The sequence below is a fragment of the Danio rerio genome, chromosome 18, assembly GCF_052040795.2.
Source record: "Danio rerio strain M-AB ecotype USA chromosome 18, GRCz13ab, whole genome shotgun sequence".
In the NCBI taxonomy this organism is placed as follows: Eukaryota; Metazoa; Chordata; class Actinopteri; order Cypriniformes; family Danionidae; genus Danio; species Danio rerio.
In genome coordinates this window covers 5,628,627-5,654,086 of record NC_141038.1, presented here as the reverse complement: position 1 = coordinate 5,654,086, position 25,460 = coordinate 5,628,627, and the positions used below count along the sequence as shown (strand labels likewise).

Genomic DNA, 25,460 nt, shown 5'->3' with positions numbered 1-25,460 from the left:
GCTTTCCCACGTGGTCTCCCATCCACGTACTGACCGGGCGCAGCCCTGCTTAGCTTCAGTGGGTGACCATGTGAGAGTTCATAGATATATACACTAGATGTCGCCTGGCCTATTGTTGTCTATTGGACGGAATGTGTCAATAGCGCCGCCATCTTGCTACAAGGTAGCGCTCCTTTGAAATGAATGCAGGACCAAGGTACAGTGGAGGACTGTGGCCATGCAAAGCCAGAGATATACACATATACACATATATCTGTGATCGGGAGTTTTCCTGGATGTTAGTATGTAATTTTTTTTTTCTAATTACGAAAAATATAATTTTACATCACTTTTCGACATTGATAGATTAGATTAGATAGATTAGATTAAACTTTATTGTCATTACACATGTACAAGTACAATGCAACGAAATGCAGTTTAGGTCTAACCAACAGTGCAATAGCAGCAAGTGCAGGATACAGGAATAAGTTATAAAGTGCAGTTATAGAAAAACTATGGTGATATTTACAGATGGATGTACTATGAACATTATATACAGGTTGGATAAGCTATGAGCAGATTTACAATATATAAATATATGTGCAGGTTGCTATTAATAATCAGTAGTGTGCAGATAGATAAACATGATTACAAGTGTATATGTTACAATATATGAATATATGTACAGGTTACTATTAATAATCAGTAGTATGCAGATAAATAAGCATGATTACAAGTGTATATGTATGTTGGGTGTGTACATAATTACAAATGCCCATATGCAGTGGTTATGTACAGTTCAATAAGTAAACAGTTCAATGTGGTGCAGTGAATGTGCAAATTTTTAAATGTGCAAATGTTAAACAGTGCAGTTATTGCGAGGATTTTAAGTTAGAGGAGAGTGGGGGGTGTATTGGGGGGCAAAAGAGTCAGTGGGGGGCAGAGTTCAGGAGGGAGACAGTTCTGGGGAAAAAGCTGTTCCTCAGTCAGCTGGTTTTTGTCCGGGGGAGCCTGAAGCGCCTGCCGGAGGGCAGGAGAGAAAACAGTCTGTGAGCAGGGTGAAAGGTGTCCTTCAGAATACTGCGTGCTGGGCGCAAACAGTGTTTCTTCTGGATGTCCTCTATGGTTGGCAGTGTGGTCCCTGTGATGCGTTGGGCAGTTTTCACCACCCGCTGCAGTGCCTTACGCTCAGCAACAGAGCAGCTTCCATACCAGGCTGTGACACAGTTTGTCAGGATGCTCTCTATTGTGCAGCGGTAGAAGTTCACTAAGACGTCTGATGAAAGCTGGTTCTTCTTCATCAGTGACCGCACGGGCATTCCTGACAAAAAGCTTGTGTTTGTGTGTACAGAAATGTACTATTCACCCTCCCTGTTAAATTTAATCTAATCATGTCCTGAAACACAGCTCCTCTCCTGCTTTCACTTCTCATACTGACGTAGAGAGCGATTCATTTGTGAATGAATCCACCCGAACGACTCTTTCACTAACGTTAGGCGACAATAATACAAGTTTCTAGCAGCGCAGCATCTTGTTGTCATATTTCTTTTGCATTGTTTGCTGATTTTATTCAACAAAACTAGCATAAGCCGAGTGTTTAATGCGAGTTGGAGCTGCTTTGCCGTATGGTGAATGCAGTAAGTGACTGTTATCATCAATAACGTTACCTGATTAGCACAAAAGTTCAGAACATACAAAAACAGAAAAAACATAATATTACCTATGAAATGTTCTGCCTTTGTGCTTTGTTTTCTTTGTTTGCTCGTTACTAAACCCGTAGACAGCGCTAAAGTCCTGCATCTTCATGTAATAACACTGTCTTGACTAGTGCGGTTGAATGACATTTGTCCTGGGAGCACTGTACAAATATGGCGGCGCTATTGACGCATGCTCAGGGTCCCTATGCGATATCTAGTGTATATATCTATGGTGAGAGTTGCAGAGAGCTAGCTGCCGGATAGTAGGATAGGTAGTGCTGTCAAGCCTTTTTCCCACACCTACTTCTGAAACCTATAACAAATGCAAATGCCCACCCCTTCTAGTACGTGTGCAAAGTTTTGTGAGTTTTCGAGCATGTTTAGACTAAAAAATGCCATTAATTTTTGTAAAAAAAAAAAGAAGAAGAAACATAGATGGAACAACCAATAGAGCTCGGTCCCTAATAAACAAAGCAATTCCAATAGGGCCTATGCACTGTAGGTGCTCTATCCATAATAAAAGAGCTTACTTCCACATTACAGAGTATGTTAAAAAGTGCTACTAAAACACCAAATAAACCTGCTTTCAAGTTCTTAGCGCACAACTAATTCCAGCATGGGACAGATGTCAATCTCTCAAATGGGGAAAAAGAAAATCAGCTTTGTCTCTGTTTTATTTATTTATTTATTTAGCCATGGCCTAAAACTGTCCCATTTTTCAAGCATAAAATCTCAGAGGTAATACTAATTTACTCTGAATATAAAAAAAGCAAGAGAAATGTGTAGACGGGTATAATCCTGCAGAGGAACCACTAATAGGCTGAAATTTAGCACAGTAAGCTAAACTGTTAACAGCCCCATCACCCTCAGTGCCCACACCTGTATAAACACCTCTTCTCCTCTGACAACGTGAGACTTCCAGAGAACTAGGACACGATTAATCAGACTTGTATGGATAAAAATAATTAGATGGTGAGAATGCATTTATATCTCATTATGACCAATAGCTGAGTGCAGGCGTTTCTGCTGTATGTTTCAGCTTAACTGATGGTAATACAATGCAAGCGGAGCTTAAAGGGGTGGTCCAGAATGTAATTTAAAGGCTTGGTTGTGTTTATAAGATGCAAAGCAATGTGTGCTTATGTTTCACGTGAAGGAAATCGCGTAATTTTTTTCATATATCTCACTTTGATTATATACAGCTACTCAGCTAACATGAAAACGACTGTTATATTTCCTTGTTCCTCTAAAAGGCCCGCCCTCAAGTGACTCTGATTGGTCATCGTCATAATGTGCTGCTATTGGCGGATCGGCTTAACGTCATGCCCGTAAAAGCACGCGCTTTTCTGCTGTGTAAACATGCAGTCAACCTCGCACCCGCTCTCTAAAATAGCATCTGACAAGTGTCTGTAACTAAGGAGTGAAAATGGGGTGCGGCTCCTTTAACAGCGTCTGTGTGTGCGTCTGTGTGTGTGAATGTGTGAACTTTCTTTAGCAAGCGCATGTGCGCGGGACTTTCTTTTTCTCTGATGCTCGGATTAAGTGATTTTCTGTAATATATCGTGACAGAAGAATAAAGCACAAGATGTGAGATGCTACCTGTTGAGCTTTGATTTATTATTCTGCTGCGACCACTAGTCAGGTAAGCAAATCTGTATTTTTTTTAACTCTATGCGTTATGACGTCTTTCACGAGTATCCTGAATATGCAGGTGTAAGTAATATGAATCATCCACATATCTTTTGCAACTTCATTATCTGAGATGTAAAACACATGGAAAAGCTGCCTGAAGACAATCAGTGCAGTCCCGTGCGCACACACAGAAGAGACACGAACGTGTGTGTTACAGCAGTTTGGCTGATAGATATGAATTTGTAGCTAAACCGTTTGCCCGCAAAGCAGCATTTCGCATTGTTTACATCATTGCTACAGCATACCGTTAACGCTAGACACTGCACGTCATGATCAATTTTAACAAATAAAAACACTTACTTGTAGCTTACAACTTCTGCTTTGAGGAGATTTTAGCCGAATCCAGCACTGAACTAGGAGAGATTCAGGAGCTGTTTTGTCAAATCATGCTTGCTGAGTATTTTATAATTCCCTAGAAGATAATTAATATTGAACTGAAGGCACTTCTGTCTTTGTGTCGTGTCCTTTGGAAGCCCAAATACAGAAACAGACAAAGCTCTGTGGAAACAGCCGTGTTTAGACGCATTTTTAGCTTCATCTCTGCTATAACGTTACAGTGCTTCTGGCCACGGCCCTTACCCGCATGCGCAGTGTGGGATGCGCAGTAAACGAACTTGTGATGTCACAGGGGGCGGAAGTATTTTTTTGTAGTCCCCAAAATTCGTTCATTGTAGGCTTTGCTAAGCTAACTCTGTAAAAACCAAGGTCTCCCTTTGCATTGAACTTTTTACATTCAGAGAAGTGGTTTATGTTCATACAGCTACATTACACATCGACTAAAGTTTGAAATATGAGATCGTAGTGGACCACCCCTTTAACCAAAGTCAAAAGAGGAAGTGTTGTTAAATTTAGCTTAATCCTCACTGTAAATAATGCTGGATTTCACATATCATCACAACACACATTGATTCCAAGTTAACTTAAAAGTTTTTAGAAATCTAAGTGGATTGAAAAAAATAATAATTATTGTGGTCCTCCCCCAAAAAATTATTAATATATATTTTTTCATGCTCATTTTAAATAAGTAGTTTAAACAAGCAGCAAAAGCTTGTGTTCGCATGCATATTCAGAACCCATTAAAAAAATTTACCCACCCCTTATTTTGGCTCATTTTACAAGTCTCCTACACTGTAAAACCTAACAGTGAAAATCACTAAATGAAATACGTTAGTTTAACTGATCACTTACTTTGACTTAATGAAAAGGATCTATGGTAACTCACAAACTGATTATATTAGGAAGAACTCAAACCGAGTAAGTTCTAAATGCATTAGTCCATTTTTTTGTGTTAAAATAACTTGAAAGCTAGAAGCAAAACTAAACCATTGTAGTAAACATTGTCCTTAAAATGGTGTTTAAAAAATTAAAAAACTGCTTTAATTCCAGCCGAAATAAAACAAATAAGACTTTCTCCAGAAGAAAAAAAATTATCAGACATGCTGTGAACATTTTCTTGCTCTGTTAAACACCATTTGTGAAATATTTAAAAACATAAAAAATAAATAAAAGGGGAGCTTATAATTCTGACTTCAACTGTAAATAATGCATCAACCTCTTTTCCTTTATAGCATAAAGCAATCGTCACAGATTTTTGCACCTTATGCTGACATTGTCCAAGATGTAAACGCATTAACCTGCTTTCCACAGTATGTGAAATGTGACAGGAAAGTGTTCTTACTGAGCAGACGGAGCAAACGTTTCGCAATAAATAAAGCACAAACTCTCTTGACCTTTCTTGACCCAAAGACTCATAAAAGGCTTTTCTTATCTTAAACAACAGAAGCAGAAATGGTTCAATACAATGCTGGATCCTTAGGATAATATATGAGCTGTAAGTTTCCCAGTGACATGTCGCAATACTCTCCTTAAGTTTATTAAGATTTATGTAACAGTCAAGGACAAATGAAGTACTGTAGTTAGACATTATTATATCACTCTGGGAAAATAAACTGATTTATTAATAACTTTGTCAACATGGTTTACTCATTAAGAGATACTGGTGCGCATGTAAACCAGACAACTAATCATCTGCTTTTTGTGAGATATCAGAAATATATCAGTAACAATTGATTACAAGGTTACTATTAGCTGTAATTAAATAATTTATCCACTGAAAATGCTTATTTAATTACATATTCTTATAATGTTCTTGTCTTAAATACTGCAAATAAATTCAACAGTTCTGTATAAATCATTTTAGAGAAGAAAAGTGATATTATTTTTGTGTTGTACAGGTATATTTTGCTGTATAATTCTAATTTTCAACTAAAGGTCAGATTTATTAAAGCTCTTTTACATGCTTAAAAATGAATGAATTGAGTCAGAAATTTGTTATAATTGTAACTTAAACACCTTAAACACTACCTGACAAAAGTCTTGTCGCCTTTCCAAGTTTAATAACTTGACTTCTAGTTGACCATTTGGTATCAGAAGTGGCTTATATGAAAGGCAAAGGCCTGTAGATTAAACTTTTTTTTTTTTTTTTTTACCAAAACAAAATATGATCATGCCTTGATTTTGAATGATTTCATTAGGATAGTAAGGTCTGATTTTGCTTAGACAAAAGGTTTGTCACTTCACAGAAATAATGTCCAGTATAGAATATAAAGTCATGCTGCAGTGGAGAAAAAAATGAATATTGTGTCTGACTCCATCATGAGCTTGGAGGACTGCATCCATACATCTCTGCAATGACTCAAATCACTCATTAATAAAGTCATCTGGAATGGCAAAGAAAGCATTCTTGCAGGATTCTCATAGTTCATCCAGATTCAATGCCTCCTACATCTTACTCCAAACATGCTCAATAATGTTCATATTTGGTGACTGGGCTGGCCAATCCTGGAGCACTGACTTTTTTTTTTTTTTACATTCAGGACATTTGATGTGGACGTTTAAGTATAAGAAGGATTGCTATTCTGCTGAAGAAGTGGTTTGTAATGTAACTCGGATTGACGACAAGACTTTTGTCAGGCAGTGTAGTTATAAATGTTAGAAATTCAGAAAAGTATTTTCATTTTTTTGTTCTTCAGATTTTTTGAAAGAATAATTCAGTTTTTCAACTAAAAAAGGTTTCATTTGACAATCGCTCATGCTTAAACAATAATTAAGCAAAAAATGGTTAATGACAGTATATTGCATGAAATATGATCTCACTGATTAGAAACATTTGTTTTGATGCATATAATTTGTAATAGTTCAGTTTTTTATTTTATTGATAAAATATATGTTATGGTTACTATTAAAAAGCATTATTAGTTTTTTTTTAATAAAGTTTAATAAACTTGTGTTCTTTAGGACTTGTGAAGTACAGTTAAAGTCAGAATTATTAGCCACTCTTCAAAATTTTCCTTTTTTTTTTTAAATATTTCCCAAATGGTGTTTAGCAGAGCAAGTAAATTTTCACAGTATGTCTGATAATATTTTTGTCTTCTGGAGAAAGCCTTATTTGTTTTATTTCGGCTAGAATAAAAGCAGTTTTTAATTTTTTAATAAACATTTTAAAGTCAAAATTATTAGCCCCTTTAAGCTATAATTTTTTCAATAGTCTACAGAACAAACCATCATTACACAATAACTTGCCTAATCACCCTAACCTAGCTAACCTAGTTAAGCCTTTAAATGTCACTTTAAACTGAATACTAGTATCTGGAAAAAATATCTAGTAAAATATTATTGACTGTCATCATCGCAAAAATAAAATAAATCAGTTATTAGAAATTATTAGAGTTATTAAAACTATTATGTTTAGAAATGTGTAGAAAAAAATCCTCTCTTTGTCAAATAACAAAAAATGATGGGGGCGGGGGTGGGTACTGTAAACAGAGGGCTCATAATTCAGGGGGGGGGGGGGGATGATTCTGACTGCAACTGTATAGGGATTTCAAGACATGGTAATTAGAAATGTAATTAAATACAGCTTTAATGATGTAATTAATAACTTTTTAAAGTAACTCGCCCAATGAATCTGCTTAGTGGCAGTTCCTAAAACTATTATTCTCCCTGTTGTGATTTTTTTCTTAAAATATTTTCCAAATGATGTTTAACAGAGCAATGAAATTTTTTCACAGTATTTCCTATAGTATTTTTTCTTCTGGAAAAAAAAAAGTTATTTGTTTTATTTATACTAGAATAAAAGCAGTTTTAAATAGTTTTTATATATACATTTTTTTAATAGTTATTTTTTGGGGGTTTTCACCTTTATTTGGATAGGAAAGTATAGAGAGAATTGATAGGAAAGCATGGGGAGCAGAGAAAGGGGAAGGATCGGCATAGGACCGCGAGGCAGAATCAAACTTGGGTCGCCGTGAGTGCATGTGTCAACGACTACATTATTAGTGCTGACTTTTATATCTGTTTTATGGTCAATATTATTAGCCACCTAAAGCAATATTTTTGTCCCGATTGTCTACAAAACCAACCATAGTTAAACAATGACTTCCCTAATTACTCTAGCTTGCTTAATTAACCTAGTTAAGCCTTTAAATTGCAATTTTCTAAAGCTGAATACCAGTATCTTGAAAAATATCTAGTAAAATATTATGTACTGTCATCATAGCACAGATAGAATAAATCAGCTATTAGAAATGAGTTATTAAATCGATTACGTTTAGAAATGTGTTGAAACTCATTTTCTTTGCGTTAAACAGAATTTGAGTAAACACATAGAGGGGGACTAATAATTCAGGAGGTCTAATAGTTCTGACTTCAACTGTGTAAGTAATAGTAAGCAGCACTGAAAAGCCGGCCTTCACATGTGATTCGAAACTGTTCTCCAAACACAGAGAAAGTGAGCTGGCCTAGATTACAGCTCCTCTGTTTGGCTTGCACATCACAACGTTCCCTGTCTTTGGGCCACTGCTGAGTAATTAGGCCATGGTGGTGTTGACGCAGTGTGTGGTGACCCCGTAAAATCATCAACACGTTCTCTATTGCTCTCAGAAGGACAAACAGGAAGACCAAGGGATCAGAGGAGGAAGGAAACAAGGATGTGGTAAAGGTGAGGATGTATAGGAATTCTGTAAAAACTGATGTATATGTACTGAAAAAAAAAAAAAAACACCTAGTTATGGGGTATTTCAGGAATTGAGTGAATTGTGGACACTATAGTAATTTCAAAAGTAAATAGGTAAATAAAATAAAAAACTAATAGATAAATAAATGAACAGGTAAATAAATAAAATAAATAAATAAATAAATAAAATAAACAGATATATAAATAAAAGACAAATAAATGAATTAATCAATTAATAAATAAACAAACAAATAAATGAATAAATAAAAACACAGACAGGCAGACACATACATTAACAAACAAACAAACAGACAGACAGATAAATAAATAAACAAACAGATAGACAGACAGAAAAATAAATAAATAACATACAGACAGAAAAATAAACACATAAAGGTATAAATACAAATACAGACACACAGACAAATAAATAAGCATAAAAATAAAATAAATTGATATACAAATACATAAACAAACAGACAGACATACAGACAAAAAATAAACAAACAGAGATAAATAAATAAATAAATATTAAATTAAAGACAAACAGAGCAATAAATAAATAAATTATTAAAACAAATAAATGAATAAATAAATAAAATACAGACAAACAGACAAATAAATAAATAAACAAACAGACAAATAATCAAACAAAAAGAATAAAAAATAAAAAATCAGACAGGCAGACACATAATTATAGAAAATTTACAAAATAAACAAGCAAACAAACAGATGAATAAATAAAATACAAATACAGACACAGAAAAATGAATGAATAAAAATGCATACAGATAGATAAATAAACAAACAGACAGACAGAAAAATAAAAAAGACAGACAGACAAAAGAAAGAAAGAAAGAAAGAAAGAAAGAAAGAAAGAAAGAAAGAAAGAAAGAAAGAAAGAAAGAAAGAAAGAAAGAAAGAAAGAAAGAAAGCCAATTTAAAAAAGCAAAACAATTGTGTATTTATGATATGGAACAGGTGAAAAGGATTTCTTATTTTGAGCCATACTTTACTGACACTACAGTGGTTAGTTATTAGTTAATACTAAATACTTAACAGTTTAATAATAATAATAATAATAATAATAATAATAATAACAATAATAATAATAATAATAATAAGAGTCTAGGTTTTATTTTTTGTTTAAATATTTTATTTTTTAAAAGAAAAAGAAAAAACCTTCATGGTCTTAGGAATTTAATAATAATCTCATCAGTATTTCATACCCATAAACCTCTTCATCTGAAACAGGTTTGACATACTTTTAGACCAGAGACATTTGACCCGTTCCCCCACCAGAGGTCAAATGAGAAAACATGTTAATTATCGCAATTATCTTCATCAGCTCACCTAAAGGTCAGACATCAAGATGAAAAATGGTCCACCGTGCTCACACCGGCCACAGAATAACTAGAAGACGGAGACAGTATAGAACTAACTCAAGGTAATTACTGTAATTCACAACAATCATTGCCCCAATTAAAACGCAATATGAAGTGAAGAGTTAACGACGTGCCAAACGTCAGAGGTGAAAGACTAAATGCTGAATTTGCATTTTCAATCATCGCTCAAAACCTAAACGAAGGTAAAGTTGTGCTGAATAATTGATATCAAACTTCCTTTTGCAAACTAATCTAGCAAATTTATCTATTTAAGATGATCTGTTTTGCATCCTCACCCACCAACAAACAAACAAACAAACAAACACACAAACCAATCCAAGCAACAAACAAACAAACATACAAACAAACAACCAGTCAGCCAACACAAACAAACCAACCAACCAAACAAACAAACAAACAAACAAACCAATCCAAGCAACAAACAAACAAACAAACAAACAAACATACAAACAAACAACCAGTCAGCCAACACAAACAACCAACCAACCCACAAACAACAAACTAACCAACCAACCAACCAACCAACCAACCAACCAGTCAACCAACCCAAAGAACCAACCAACAAACAAACAAACAACAAACTAATCAATCAACTAACCAGCCAACCAAGCCAAACAACCAACCAACAAATAACAAACCAACCTATCCAACAAACCAACCAACCCAAACATTCAATTTACCTGCCAACCAACCAACCAACCAACCAACAAGCAACAAACAAACAAACCAACCCAGCAACCAAACCAAACCAACCAACCAAAAACAAACCAACCCAGCAACCAAAACCAAACAAGACCAAACCATCACAAACAAACAACAAACTAATCAATCAACTAATCAGCCAACCAGTCAACCAAGCCAAACAACCAACCAACAAACAAACAACAAACCGAACCAACAACCCAACCAACAATCCAACCAACCAACCCAAATATTCAAACTACCTGCCAACCAACCAACCACAAGCAACAAACAAACAAACCAAACCAACGAACCAAAAACAAACCAACCAAGCAACCAAAACCAAACAAGACCAAATCATCACAAACAAACAAACAAACAAACAATCAACAGACAACAAACTAACCAACCAACCAAAACAACCAACCAACAAACAAACAACAAACCAATCAACCAACCAGCCAACCAACCCAAACAACCAGCCAACCAACCCAAACCACCATGCAGCCAGCCAACCAACCAATCAACAAACCCAACCAACCAAACCAAACCAAACCAACCAACAAATAACAAAACCAACAATATCATCATCGGCTCATCTAAAAGGTCAAACATCAAGATGAAAAATGGTCCACCCTGCTCACACCAGCCACAGAATAACCAAGAGACCGTATAGAAATAACTCAAGGTAATTACTGTAATTCAGAACAATTAAAACACAATATGGAGTGAAGAGTTAACGATGTGCCAAACGTCACAGGTAAAAGACTAAATGCTGAATTTGCATATTGCCTAAACGAAGGTAAAGCTGTGGTGAATAACTGATATCAACCTTCTTTTTGCAAACAAATATAGCAAATTAATCTATTTTAAATAATCCGTTTTGTTGTGGACAATCAAAAAGGCAGATTACAAGCGTTTCCTCTCTCTTTTTTAAAAGAATGGTTTGACAAATGATGTGGATTTTTCTTGAAATTATCATTGTACTATTGTGATATTTTCAACCTTGTGGAAAGAGCACAAAGCACTTGGTGTTAGTGCAAATGAGTTTGAAATGATGGCAATTATGGTAATGACGACAGTAACGCAGATGACAGAGAATATGATTGTTTATTGAAGCACCGCAATTTGTCTGTAAATCAAGCCTTTTTTTTTTCTTTCGCATGAGAACGTCTGCTCTTGTTAGGATCAGCAATACATCATATAATAACGGTTCTGCTTTAAAGTTTGTTTAAAAAGAGATTTAGATTGCAAATAAATTATATGAAATAGTTTAATTATTTAATAATTCTATATTATTTTAATCATTTTTATATTACAGCAAATTATATATATATAGCCCTCCTGTACAAAATGTTTTTTTTCTTTTTCTTTTTTTTCAAATATTTCTCAAGTGATAATGTAATGGATTAGGGACATTTTCAAAGTATTTCCGATAATATTTTTTCTTCTGGAGAAAGTCTTATTTGTTTTATTTTGGCTAGAATAAAAGCAGTTTTTTTTTAAATACCATTTTAAGGTCAAAATTATTGGCAATACTTTTTCTTGTTATTCAATGACTTGCCTTATTACGCTAACTTGCCTAATTACCTTCTATAAGCCTATAAATTGCACTTTAACCTGAATACTAGTATTTGAAAAATGTACAGTGAAATATGTGCTGTCACAAATAAACAAATATAAAATAAATCAGTTATTAGAAAGTAGTTTTTAAAACTAATATGTTAAGAAAGGTGTTGAAAATGATAGGTAAAATTGCAGAAATTAAAAGTTTTACTATATATATATATATATATATATATATATATATATATATATATATATATATATACATATATATATATATATACATATATATATATATATATATATATATATATATATGAGCAATATGAGTAGCAGTGCAATGTGCCTGTATATCAGTTTACCGGCATAATCTGTACGACAGTAGCAAAGTTGGCTGCCCGGGGTTGTTACAGACTGTACCAAAAAGGGTTGGGTGATGAAATTACAGGAGTTTTCTGGAAGAAATAACAAAACAGGAGGGTTGTGGGAGATTGGACTAAAATACATGAGACTATAAGAAATTAGACTGGTTATAGCATAATTTATAGCCTTTAAGGGGTTTTATAATTCTCACTTCAACTGTGAGAACACACACACACACACACACACACACACACACACACACACACACACACACACACACACACACACACACACACACACACACGTATGTATGCATATTTTGATTTTACAATAGATTATGTAGAAAAATATCATACACTGACACAGAAAAATCCAAAAACTTTACTAAAATACAAAAAATTATAATTATTAACAACAATGACAATTTAAAAAATACAAAGAAACGTGCTACAAATATTTTAAAATAAATGCTGTAGCTGTTTGAACTTTCTGTTAATCAAAAATTATTCTAATGATAATATGTAAAATTAGATATATTGATTGAGAAATAAACCCCTATTAGAATGCATTATAAAAATTCATTTCGGAATGTTTGTTAAAACGTAGTAAAAGTAATTACTAAATTCAGAAAACATTGGGTAATACTTTATTTTGATGGTCCATTTGAGTATTAGCAGACTGTCTGCTTAATATCTGTTGATATGCTCCTTCAACAGAAATTTAACTGACTCTGATAAACTTTGCAAGTACATATCATCTTACACTAACCCTAACCCCAACCTAACGGGTTACTTATAATCTAATGAGAATTAGTTGGCATGTAGATGCAATGTAACAAACGGACCATCAAAATAAAGTGTGACCAAATATTGTCTAAAAAGGACAAAAAAAAAAGACAGAACCTATAAAAGCAGGTTATTTAAATAAGTAACATTACTAAGACTGTTTTGCTATTGGTCCAGTCATACAAATGTGTTAGATGCAAGTACCGCACAAATGCCGTATATTTAGGACAACACTGAAAATGGCTAAATCCTGAGACTGAATGCACACACACATCCAGCGAGCACTTCTCAAAAAGCAAGAGTGTTTTGATTGCACGTGCTCCATCTGTCAACTCGACACCTGCACACACACCTTTCATTTAGAGTGTCATCGCACAACAGGATCTGTTGACATCAGGCGCAGTCAGACGGAGAACTGAAGGGTCTCTATTTTTGTCTTTGTGCTTCCCACCCCAAAAATACTACCTTGTTGCTCCACTTCCAGCTCTTAAAAAACTTGCCGTGGTCAATATGTTTTTTTTTTTAAGCGTCAAACAACCGGCTGACACAATAGGGCGTTTAAATAAGATTGTGTTTGAAACACCTGAAGTGTGTCTAAATCATACTTTGTGCACTTCTGTGTGTAAATGTGTTTTATTGCTTTACAAACAGATCATCTGGATATTCTGGTTGAACATATTACCACACTAATGCAAAGCCGACATAAAGGTCTTCTAAGGATCTGAATGACATAAAGGAAGAATATTGGTAAAAAATAAAGTGCAATAAAATGTTTCAGCTCTCTCAACAAATGCTGTAGAAGGAGTTGTATGGACTTCTTTTATGAAACTTTTTTGTGCTTCTGAAGCTTGACAAGCCTTTTGTATACCATGGATGATTCTGGATGATTTTTTTCCCCCAATTGTTTGGCAAACAGCAAAAAATGAAAGGCCATATGCTATTTTATTTGTTTTGTTTTTCCTTTGGGACACAAAAGAAAGAGATAAAACTGAAATAAAGGAGCAGTTCTTGGGACTAAAACTGGGGTGTGACAGAAACAAATATGAGAATCACTGCCTTAAAAGTACAGCTCATAAAAAAGAGAAATAGAAGAAAAAAATTAAAAACACTGTCTTAAAAGTACAGTTCATTTAAACAACAAACCAACACTGTAAAAAATGGCCGTGATTTCAACAGTAAAAAACCTGTAAAAATGCTACAGTACAAATCTGTAACCCGGTTAACGGTATGTTTGCTTAATATATATCGCGAATAACCGTAAATTGACTTTCCCAGAATTCCCTGCACGGCACATAATTTATGCATTTGGTTGACATTAATATGGATCTTTTTAGTTGTTTCCCCATCAGTTATGTACATTAGAGATTTATGTTACATCTAATGTTGATAAACAATGTTTATTTCATGACTTTAATTTTATGCGTGTTACCATACTGGTGTTTAGTAGCTGTGTGAATGACACTGAGCACCTTCTATATGCTGATACTCTTTTCTGCTTGTGGAAAAAGTTGATTGTGATGAGCATTGGCTTATTTTGTAACTTCCTCATCACCACCTGCATGTGGGTGTGCTAACGTGTCTAACTGTGTAACAAAAGATGTGTAGATCATTCAAAATACAGACATATTACCTCTATAAATTAATAAAATATGGTAATTTACCATATAAAATGTAAATGACTTTGTACCGTGTTTTTAACTGTAAAGTACTGGCAACCACAGCTGCCGTTTTTTTTACCGTAAATTTTACGGATTTATTTTTTACAGTGAACGCAATCAACCATACAAGAAACAAACAAACAAACAACGAATGAATGAACCAACCAACCAACCAACCAATAGGAGTGTCAAAATTAATTGTTTCTTCAATGCACCATGATGTAGACGCAGACAATTCGATATTGGTTCAGAAATAATCATAACCAGTTATTATGTACTGATGTCATTATCTTATTTGCGATATGTTGCCGTAGCTTACTATGGGAGGTGAGTGTGAGTATTTACAACCCTCCAACTACTTAAAAATGCAGAGACAGCACAATTTTACTGCATGTGTGTTTGCTGGACAGTCTTTGACTGACACTTACAGCAGAAACCCCTATTTCACTGCGATTAAGAGAATGAAAGTACTCCATTTCTCACTCTCTCTCTCTCTCTCTGGCCCAATCCCAATTCTACCCCTTAGCCCTTCCCCTTACTCCTATCCCTCGTTTTGTGTGTTCACGCCAAGGGGTAGGGGTGTCCCAATTCTCTTTAGCTTGAATGCACAAGGCTAAGGGGAAGTGGTGAATAGCCCTTTGAACAAAGATTTTTCAGGACCACACTTGAAACCAAGGGGTAAGAAAATTTCCCAGAATGCACCAGCCACAGCGGCAGCATTGCTAAACCCGGAAGTAAGGAGATCCACAAATTAGTACTTTTTGTCATTTTATGAATATTACGAATTTTTACGACAAACAAACACATTTTAATATATTCATAACCGCGTTATGAATTGAAAACGCTAAATTTCGTGATCTATAATCCCCATTAAAAATAACTCCTGTCCAGCAGTCCCACAGCATTCTGACACTCGAATACACTGTCATTAACATCTAGTGGCTGTCAATGACCTTTTTACAGTGTCTGCTATAATGTAAATGTTGTTTTTGGTCTGTTTAAATTGATGAATACGGCCATGGTGTAAATATACAGTAAAGTTACGATCTTATCGCCACATTAGATCGTTTTGGTAACATAATCTATGCCTTCAGTGATCTCCTGAAGATAATTACCAAAACATAACACAACTGGAATCACTACAGCCGTGGCCATCGTCTGATCTCACATGAAGCAGGAGATTGCGATGACATATGATGACGTGTGCAGGTGCTGTAGTGCTGTCCCAATTCTTAAGAGTAAATTTTGAAGCCCTTCCACTTAACCCTCAGTTGTAAGGGCCAAGGGGAAGGGGAAGCGGTAGGGGTAAAAAAAATAGAATTGGGATTGGGCCTCTCTCTCCCACTGTGGCCCATTTGACCTGCTGGCGTGACTTTTCCTCTCCTCTTGGCTGTTACAGCGATACTTCTGCATAGATACAAGAGCATGCGTCTGCAGAGTTTTCTCCACCGTCTCTATCATGGATCAGCTGTGATCCCTGCAGCCGTTTATCAGTGTGTGTCTTATCTGTGAAGAGCGCCAGCAAATAAGAGCCAATCGCAGCCCTTTCTGTTGAGCATGTGACCAATCAAAGGGGTGGAAGAAAGAACTTGCTCAGAAAGCGAGCGGGATATTTGTTTTTTTGCTATAAATGCTCATGTTGTTCAAAGATACAGTTTATATATCTGACTGTTAGTATTAAACAACAAAATTCTATTACAAATAGAATATAAATAAAATGTAAATATTTTAATACAATAATTGCTGTGCTGTGAAAAAAAATATATAAAACTGTGTATGGAAAGCATCATCAATGCACCGTGTTGCATCGAGATATCGAATTGAACCGAATCGATGACATGAAAATTGTAACCGAACCGTGAGACCGGTTCAGGTCCACATCTTTACCAACCAATTCAAACCAAACAAACAAACAAACAAAACCAACCAACAAACAAGTCAAAACAAACCAAACTAAACCAAAAAAAAAAAAAAAAAAACAACAACCAAGCCAAGCCAAATGAACCAACCAATCAACAAACCAAGCCAAACCAACCAACAAAAAAACAAATGTATTTGTTATAAACACTCATTAAATAGGTAAATTTGGCTTTATGTAAATGTGCATAATCAACTAAATTGTTCCAAGGTACAACAAGTTTACTCACTTTTTAGGTAAAGTAAACTTGTCACTTTTGAATCAATGGATCTAAAAAAATCAGTGAATAAAAAAAAAAAAAAGATGTTTTCTAAAAAAAATTTCATTTTTCAAATAGGAGAGATAGAGAGAGAGAGAGAGAGAGAGAGAGAAAGAGAGAGAGAGAGCGAGAAAATAATAATATAGTATATTAATAATATAATATATTGAATATTAATGTGATATATTGAATAATATGATGTATTGTTGATATTTTATTTAATTATATGTAAAAATCTTTTTTTTTTTTTACTTTTACTACTATTTACTGTGTGTACTGTTTTTATTATATATGTTACTTTATAACTGCTTTGGCAACACATTTGTAACATTTGTCATGCCAATAAAGCAATTATTGAATTGAATTAAATTGAATTGAATTGAGAGAGAGAGAGAGAGAGAGAGAGAGAGAGAGAGATAGTGAGTACATTTTCATAACCTTTTAATAACGCTCTCTAAATGCTCACTTAAACATTCATTCCTAACATTGTTCATGGAACTCTTAAAAACATAATGAAAATATTCAAAACTAGTCAACAACGCCGGGTTCCACACAATTCCTTCATGCTGTCCTGACACAAATCAATAAAGTGGATTGAACATAAATCAATCAATTTGTCCCCCCAAAAACCTTAAGAACTGTGTTGCTTCAACTCATTTTAAATTATTAGCTTCAACAAGCTGCCCAAGTCATTGTTTGAGTACCTTGACTTCCATAGTATTTAGTTTTATTTTTTCCCCTACAGTTATGTTATGTGTATTTTTATAGCATATTTATAGTGTATGGCCATACACCCAAAGCACTTCACAATCACGAGGGGGAGTCTCTACACTTGGATAATGCGATGGCAGCCACGGGACAGCGGCACCAGTGCGTTCCCCACCAGCTATGGTGGTAAGGGCTGATTTAGGGAATTTGGCCAGGACACCTTACCTTAAACATACTCTTTACAAGAAGTGCGATGGGATTTCTAATGACCACAGAGAGTCAGGACCTCGGTTTAACATATTATCCAAAAGACTCATCTGAAAGTGCTCACTGACAGTATAGCACCCCCTTCACTATACTGGGGCATTTGGACTTACACAGACCACAGGTTGAGCACCCCCTGCTAGCCTTAATAACAACACTTCCAACAGAAACCTAGTTTTCCCATGTGGTCTACCATCCAGGTACTGACCAGACTCAGCCCTGCTTAGCTTCAGTGAGTGACCGGTCTTAGGCTGCAGGGTGTTAGCTACTGGTTTCCAGCATTCTTCATGAACACCTCCATACCTAACTTGAGAGTGAGCAAATGGTGACAGGATTTGCTTTAGTGTGTTATTGGTCCCATTATACACACTTTTATAACATACTACAGTATATTCATATTTTATGTATCGTCATTTGTTTAATGTAGATGTCTTTTGGCTTAAAGATGGAGTTTTAAGCTTTTTTTGATGTACAATTCTGCAAATGTCGTGAAAACCAAATGATGCAGGGGTGGAGGAGGAGGAATCAAACTTGGGTTCAGACCAAATGATCAATCGAAGAGTGAAAACAGCCTAAAACGTGACGTGAGTCATTTCAAAATACTTTCTTGTGCTTCAGCTTTATACGCAGAGAAAACTATTAATAGGCTGTTATTACTTGAAAGTGGTGCACAAAAAAGGAGGCTGGATGCAGAATTTGCCATAAATCATACAATCAAAACAACTTAACAAATGGAAATCATTCAATATTTGTTACACAAATTGTTATCAATTTTTATGATGATCAGATCATTTAAATGAAAATATATTATATACAATGTTAAAGTACACTGTATATTAAACAGCAGGTTAATAATAAATATGCTTGATCACTACATGCTTAATCTACTGCATTTTGAATGTAATGGCTACAAACTGCTTTGGAATGATAATTATTGCGGAAAAAAGTGCTATACAAAAAGAAACTTAATTTGTATTGAGTTGAATTATATTTCAGTAAGGACTGATTCACCATAGCAGATACACTGGTATATTTTGTTTTTAGATATTACACATTCAAATACATACACTGCACAGAAATAAACATATGTGACCCTAGACCACAAACACCTTATAACAGTCTTATGTTAACAGCCAAAAATACATGTTAGGGGTCAAAATTATTTTTCATTTATTAAAATATTAAGTAAAGATAAAGTTCCATGACTATATTTTGCTAATTTACTATTGTAATATGTCCTAACTTAGTTTATTTTTAATTTTATGCATTGCTAAGAACTTAATTTAAAGATACTTTATTTATTTCAGATGGCTTTCAGGTGATTATTTAGTTCTTTTGGGGGGATTCTCAGATTAGTTTTATATCTCAGTTAGAATAGTGTAATATCTCAGCCAAATGCTGTGAAAAAACAACAATAGAAGGCTTGCATTTATGCAGTTTTTAGATGGTATTTAAACTTCAAAATAAACAAATTAATAGAAAAATAAATAAACAAATAAATAAATAAATGAAGCATGATCGACTGACTTTGAAACTGAATAAACAAACAGACAAATAAATAACTAAATAAATCGCTTATGACTGATTTTGAAACTGAATTAATAATAAAATAAATAATAAAAAATAAATAAATACATAAAACACTTATGATTGATTTTGAAACCAAAAAAACAAAACAAACAAAAAAATAACTATTCAAACAAATAAATAAACCACTTACGTCTGATTTTGAAACAAAAAACAAACAAAGCACTCATGAATGACTTTGAAACTAAATAAACAAATGACCAAACAAAGCACTTATGATGGATTTTAAAACTGTATAAAAAAAAACAAAAAAACAAAAACAAAACACCTATGAGAGATTTCGAAATAAAACAAACAAACAAACAAATAAATACAAATAAACAAACCACTTAGGACTGATTTTCAAACTAAATAAACAAACAAACAAACAAAGCATCCATGGCTGATTTTGAAACTGAATAAACAAATAATAAACACATAAATAAATAAATAAATCACTTGTGACTGTTTTTAAAACTGAATAAATAAACAAACAATTAATAGACAAACAAACAAGTACATAAAACCAAGCAACCAGCCAGCAAATAAACAAATAAACAGACAAACAAACAAATAAATAAACCACTATGGCTAATTTTGTGGTCCAGAGACACACACAAGTCAATAAGCACCAAATGTTCTTTCATTTCGGCACACAGGGAGTACATTTTGCGACATTTTGAAAGTTTGGCTTTGGGGAGTCATTTAGGCAGCGGATCAATGCTTTTTATCCCTCACCTAGAGCTTCTGTCATTGCTAATGGAATTATATCAAAACAATTTACCTTCTACCGAGGAACAAGACAAGGCTTCACCGTTTCCATTACTCTCTGGCCCGTTTATAAAGCCATTAACAGACAAACTATGAGGTGACGTACATCAAAATAATCCATACGACTGTTTACATGCAATATCAGCGGAGATCTTACACTTATCGACCTCTTCAGCAAAATATCAGATGACTCGCTAATGTGGAACAAATCCAGCTGTTTGTTGAGAGCGGAAGCTGAACCACTGAATCAAATTAAACTGTAGAGCATTTCCGATATCCGGCTAAAGAAATCATACACTTCGCCCTTTTTATACAAACATTTTGATGTGATGTTGATGTAGACTTTTACTACTTGCCCAGTAAGTTGTCTTTAATGGATCTATCACTCTCATTTCAGCCGTACACTGCAAAAAAGACACTAAATTAACAGTTTCCCGTAATAACAGTTTTTCATTAATATTTAAATATATTTACAAGTTTATTTATGCTTTTGAATTGAATTATGGGACCTTGATATTTCTACCAACAACTTTTACATTTAATAAGTTCGAGTGACTTTTGAAAAAAAGTGACTTTTATTAACATTTTTAATAGGTTTAGTTATTAAAATTTAAATAAACACGTATTCACGCATACATACATAAACAAATATATTTATTAATCAATTAATTTATTTATCTATTTTAAATACATTTATATTTAAGTACATATTTTTAAATATATTCATAAAGAATACATTAAATTACTCAAACGAGAAAGTAAAAACATGTATAATGTTACAGTAAAATGTATCACGGTAGCCACACAAATATGAAACAGAAAACATAAATGATAATTGACTAGAGCAGCAAATTGGCATATTAGAATGATTTCTGATGGATCAAGCGACGCTGAAGACGTGTAATGACGTTGAAAATTCAACTTTGCATCACAGACATAAATTCCATTTCAACATACACTCACCGGCCACATTATTAGGTACAGTACACCGTTGGACCCCCAGAACTGCCTTAATCCTTTGTGGCATAGATTCAACAAGGTACTGGAAATATTCCTCAGAGATTTTGGTCCATATTGACATGATAGCATCACGCAGTTGCTGCAGATTTGTCGGCTGCACATCCATGATGCAAATCTCCCGTTCCACCACATCTTAAAGGTGCTCTATTGGATTGAGTTTGCCGACTGTGGAGGCCATTTGAGTACAGTGAACTCATTGTCATGTTTTAAAAAAATAAACAATCTGAGATGATTCATGACATGGCACTTTATCCTGCTGGAAGTATCCACCAGAAGATGAATACACTTTGGTCATAAAGAATGGACAAAGTCAGCAACAATACTTAGGTAGGCTCAAAGAGCAAAGTGTGCCATGGAAATATGCACACCATTACACCACCACTACCAGCATGAACTCTTGATACAAGGAAGGCAGGATGGATCCATGCTTTCATGTTGTTGATGCCAAATTCTGACCCTAAGATCCTAATGTCATAGCAGAAATCGAGACTCATTAGACCAGGCAACGTTTTTGTAGCCTCAGTTTCCTGTTCTTAGCCAATAAGGGTGGCACCCAGTGTTGTATTCAGCTGCTGTAGCTCATCTGCCTCAAGGTTGGGTGTGTTGTGTGTTTAAAGATGGTCCTCTTCATACCTCGATTGTAATGAGTGGTTATTTGAGTTACTGTTGTCTTTCTATCTGCTGGATCCAGTTTGGCCATTCTCCTCTGGCATCAACAAGGCATTTGAACCGACAGAACTGCCGCTCACTACATATTTTTTTATTTTCCAGACCATTCTTGGTAAATCATAGAGATAGTTGTGCATGAAAATCCCATTAGATCAACAGTTTCTGAAATACTCAGACCAGCCCGTCTGGCACCAACAACCATGCCACAGTCAAAGTCACTTAAATCACCTTTCTTCCCCATTCTGATGCTGAGTTTGAGCTTGTGCAGATCTATTTGACCATGTCTACATGCCTAAATGCGTTGATTAGTGGCCATGTAATTGGCTGATTAGAAATTTGCGTTAACAAGCAGTTAGACAGGTGTACCTAATATAGTGGCCGCTAAATGTATATTCGCATAGAAAGCAGCTTATCTTAAATTAAAGGAAAATTTCAGTTTTATAATTTTTACAGTTTTTTGGATTAAGTGTATTTGAATGACATTTTATAACCTGTATAAGATTATATTTATGCTCTTTGTGAGCTATGAACAAATGTAAATTGGCTGTAAACAGATACAAGATATATCTCCACAATAAACAATGTAATGGCACTTCAAATTAATATAAGGCAAAACAAATAATTAACATATATGTGACTATTATGAAGTACCTTACTGTACACAATCAATATGCTAAAGATGTTTGTTTCATATATTTTTAACAGATATTGTTTTACTTATATCAGGCTCTTTATGATTCAGGTCATCTTCTGGAATATCCGAAGGCCAGGCTTTTTTTCTCCCTCACTATGATGAAAAAGATCATTACAACAAAACACAGGAGAAAACTGAAAGCTTAGTCCATAATTCATAGAGGTCCAGACATTAAAGTCCTTGATTCTTCTTTGTACTTGCCCTTATAAAAATGTATTCAAGCTCTTCATAGTTAATTCTGCGGCTTTTGAAATATTCAGAAAATAACCACAGGTAAGAACATTCCACCTCATTACTGTGGTGAAAATGCGGTTTTTATTTTATTTAGGAACCAGACTGCATTTTAAATAAGAATAAAGAAGTTCTTCCCAAAAAATTATATTTAATGTGAACATATCTGTCAACAAATACCACAGTTACTACATTTTCCTCTCTTTTTGTTGTGGTTTAAAAGCCACAAGTATTTTTCAATGCAGCTATGAGCTAAACAATGAAAATTACGGCTTTTTGCACTGACACATCTATATTAGGATGAAACGATCAAAATAAAATAAAAAAAAAAGAATAAATAAAAAAAAATAAAAAAATATATATAAAAAATATATGACAAAATAATTAGAAAATTGGGATGAAAATATAAAAAATAAAATAATTTAATAAAATAATAGAATGAAATAAAAATAAATTAAATAATTAGAAAATTATGATGAAACTATCAATCTAAAATAAAATAAAAATAAATAAATAAAATGTTAAAATAAAAATAAAAAAGAAAATAAAACATTACTTAATGACAAAATAACAAATAATAACAAAACAATAATATAAAAATATATGAATAAAAACATAATAAAATAATTAGAAAATTGGGATGAAAAATTAAAAATAAAATTATTTATTTAAATAATAAAATGAAATAAAAATAAATGAATCAAATTGAATTAAATAATTAGAAAACTAGGATAAAACTATTGAAAAAAAATTAAATAAAAATAAATAAAATATAAAAAATATATGATAAAATAATTAGAAAATTGGGATTAAAATATAAAAATAAAATAATTTAATGAAATAGTAAAATGAAATCAAAATAAATAAACTAAATAATTAAAAAATTAGGATGAAACTACCAAAATAAGATAAAATTAAATAATAATAAAAAATAAATAGAAAATAAAAATAGAAAATTAGGATTAAACTATCAAAATAATAATAAAATAAAATAAAATACAATTTTAAAATAATAAAAATAATAAAATAAAATAAAAAGAAAATTAGGATGAAACTATCAAAATGACAATACAATAAAAACTAAATAATTAAATAAAAATAATTAATAAAATACTACAGTTACTACTTTTTCCTCTCTCTTTGTTATCTTTTAGAAACCAAAAGTATTTTTAAATGTAGCTATGCAATGAGAATTACTACTTGCTCTGATACAGGATTATATTAGGATAAAACTATCAAAAAAAAAAAAAAATATATATATATATATATATATAAAAATATATATATGTGTGTTTTTTAAACATAAAAAAATTATAAAATAAAATAATTTAAAAATTTGGATGAAATAATCAAAATAAGATAAAATAATATTAAAAAATAAAATAAATATATTAATTAATAAAAAAATATTAGAAAATAAGGATAAAACTATAAAAAAAATAAACGAAATAATAATTAAAAATAATATAAAATAAATAAAATATTAAAATAACTAATTATAAAAAATTAGGACAAAATTATCATAATAATAATAATAATAATAATAATAATAATAATAATAATAATAATAACATAAATAAATAAATAATAAATAATAGGATGAGACTACCCAAATCAATTAGAATAATAATAAAAAATGTACATAAAATAAATAAAATAATAAAATTAACAAAATTGAAAAACAGGATAAAACTATTAAAATAAAATAAAAGAATAATAAAATACAATAACATAAAATAAAAATAAATAACTAAAATAATAAAATAAAACTATTGGAAAATTAAAAAGAATTTATTAAAATAAAATACAATTAGATAAAAAAACAAATAAACAAACAAATTAATTAATTAATTAATTAATTAAAAAGTTTCTGAAAAAAATAATTGTTTTTTTTTATAATCAGTAAATAATTAAACTAAAATAAATACAATAATATATACAAATAAAATAGTTAAGTATAACTAAAGTGTTCCTGATATTAAGACATCTGGCTTAGTACATCTGAAAAACTATAGATAAACAGCAACAAAATAAATACATAAAAGCATACACTGGATGCTTTCTTTCATTAGTCTCAAACAACAGACTATAAAAAGCAAAGTATAGCCCAAAACCTCAGCATTGACCAGTCCATGAGAATCAATAGTTTTGCCTGTAGTGTCTTTGCTTCTGCATGGGAAAAAAAAAAAAAATACACACAGCCGAGGGTTCATTCACGTCAATCACAGAAAGACTAAGCACCCACCAGCATCAATTCCCTCATGATTTGCACCAAATCCCCTCCTAGCAAGGGCATCATTTGAAAACACAGGACAGTCAGATGATTACCTGTCAATCAATCATAGGGGCGGAGCTAGAAGAGATGTGTGACATTGATGGGGGGTTATTACTCATGATCATTTATTCACCGACGGTCTGACCTTTGAAAGTCAAAGCCTCTAAACCTTTATTTCAGTCATTATTTGCGCACACGCTTCCAGTTAAAAGCATGCATGAAAAAATAACCTGTTTTGAATGTC

The 25,460-nt window shown here is 32.9% G+C and overlaps 1 protein-coding gene across 11 annotated transcripts in view; it reads right to left on the bottom strand.

The window, feature by feature from the left end:
* slitrk3a (SLIT and NTRK-like family, member 3a) overlaps positions 1-20,556 on the bottom strand; it is a 42,224-nt gene extending 21,668 nt beyond the window's left edge. For all 11 annotated transcript variants that reach the window (XM_087292823.1, XM_087292819.1, XM_087292815.1 and 8 more), the window contains exon 1: positions 20,341-20,556. The gene's annotated coding sequence lies outside the window, so the exon portion shown is untranslated. The remainder of the gene's footprint in view (positions 1-20,340) is intronic.
* Positions 20,557-25,460: the final 4,904 nt, after the last annotated feature.